Below are 2,389 nucleotides of genomic sequence, written 5' to 3' on the forward strand. Positions count from 1 at the left end.
GCATTTAATAAATAGTAAGATTTGTTGGACCAATGAAGACCCTCCTGACTGTCATTACTGAAATTTGTACCAAAAATTATTAAGAAAGACAATTCAAAATGTAGAATCATGGTGATTTAGCAGTTTTCAGCCAATCTGTGAAAAGGTGAAAGTTTTAATGATTTTACCCATTTGTAATTCAGTATATACTGATGATTCTATAACCCTCCTTAGACTCAGGCAGACATAGCTCTGGCAGTACGCTTGTCTGTTTCCCACTTTTACCTCCTGGAACATATGCCTGATAAAATCTTTCTTCTCACTTTACTGTAACTTTGTGATGATTCTACCCTAGGATACCTACCTGACACCATATACGAAAATTAACTCAAAATGGGTAAATCACCTAAATATAAGGACTAAAACCAAAAAACTCTTAGAAGAAAACATAGGGGTAAAGCTTTAGGACCTTGTGTTTGTCAATGGATTCTAGATACAACACCAAAAGCACAAGCAACAAAAGACAACATAGATAAACTGGACTTCATCAAAGTGTGCATCCAAGGACATTATCAAGAAAGTGAAAAGACAACCTACAGAATGGGAGAAAATATTGGAAGTCATATATCTGATAAGGGTTTAATATACAGACTATTTTAAAAAATTCCTGCAACTCAACTCAACAACAACAAAGACAAACAACAGAACTTAAAAAGGGCAAAGGACTTGAATAGACATTTCTTCAGAGAAGATATACAAATGGCCAATAAGCATATGAACAGATGCTCAACATCATTACCATTAGGGAAATGCAAATCAAAACCACAATGAGATACCACTTCACACCTATTATCAGAAAAAACAGAAAATAACAAATGTTGGCAAGGATTGGAACCCTCTTCTATTGCTCATGGGAATGTAAAATCGTACAGCCACTGTGAAAAAAAGTTTGGTGGTTCCTCAAAAAGTTAAACACAGAATTACTCTATGACCCAGCAATTCCACTTCTGGGCACAGATCCAAAAGAACTGAAAGCAGAGACTCAAACTGATACTTGTACACCAACATTCATTGCAGGATTATTCACAACAGCCAAAAGGTGGAAACAACCCAAGTGTCCATCAAGAGACGAATGAATAAACAAAACGTGATATACACATACAATGGAATATTATTCAGCCATAAAACGGAATGAAGTACTGAAATGTGCTACAACACGGATGAACCTTAAAAACATTATGCTAAATGAAATAAGTCAGACACAACAGGAAAAATATTGTATGATCCCACTTATATGAAATCTCTAGAATAAGCAAATGCGTACAGACAGAAAGTAGAGACAGAAAGTAGACTATCGGTTACCATGGCCTGGGGGAAGGGAGTTATGGAGAGTTAATGCTTACCGGGTACAGAGTGTCTGTTTGAGGTGATCAAAAAGTTTTGGAAACAAACAGTGGTGATGGTTGCACAACATTGTGAATATAATTAACGTCTCTAAATTGTACACTTAAAAATGGTTACAATGGCAAATTTTTTGTTACGTATATTTTACCACAATAAAAAATAAAATAAATAAAAAAGAATGAACTACTGCTGCACATGTGGATCCCTGGTTAGGTACAATAGTTAAAGAGTCCGGCTGCTAACCAAAAGGTGAGCAGTTTGAATCCACCAGCGGTTCCTTGGAAACACTGTGGGGCAGTTCTACTTTGTCCTATGGGGTAGCTATGAGTCGGAATCAACTTGACGGCAATGTTTTTTTTTTTTTTAATTGATGCACATAACATAAATAAAAATAAAAAGCCTCATTCTAATAAATCAGACACAAGAGAGTATGTACTGTATGATTCCATTTCTATGAAATTCTAGAAAAGAAAAATCTAATCTACAGTAACAAAAAGCATATTACTGGTTGCCTGGAGTTACGGTTGGAAGGAATTGACTGGAATAGGGTACAGAGAACCTTTCATAGGTGGTAAAATCGATCTTTATCTTGACTATGGTGATGGTTACACGAGTACGTTAAATTTATCAAAACTCATCTAACTGTACAATTAAATGGGTGCGTTTTATAGCATGTGAACTAAATCTCAAGAAAGTTGTTTTATTAACTGTTCTTGAAATCAATTAAAAATTAAAACGGATTAATGGATGGATAGAGGGATGAATTGAGGGATAAATATGTGATTAAGCCCTAGTGGCACAGTGGTTAAGAGCTTGGCTGCTAACCAAAAGGTCAGCAGTTTAAATCCACCAGCCGCTCCTTAGAAATCCTATGGGGCAGTTTTCTCTGTCCTATAGAGTCATTATGTGAGTCAGAATCAACTCAATGGCAATGGGTTTGGTTTTTTTGGTTAAGTAAATACAGCAAAATGTTGGAATCTAGGTGGTGTTCTTGGTAAAATTCTTT

General features: G+C 35.6%; 1 protein-coding gene across 1 annotated transcript in view; it reads right to left on the bottom strand.

Moving 5' to 3' along the window:
- The window catches only part of DNAH12 (dynein axonemal heavy chain 12), a 197,258-nt gene that overhangs the window by 176,738 nt on the left and 18,131 nt on the right, over nt 1-2,389 (bottom strand). The gene's annotated exons all lie outside the window — the stretch shown is intronic.

Source organism: Trichechus manatus, unplaced genomic scaffold, assembly GCF_000243295.1.
Source record: "Trichechus manatus latirostris isolate Lorelei unplaced genomic scaffold, TriManLat1.0 scaffold00001, whole genome shotgun sequence".
NCBI classification, from domain to species: domain Eukaryota; kingdom Metazoa; phylum Chordata; class Mammalia; order Sirenia; family Trichechidae; genus Trichechus; species Trichechus manatus.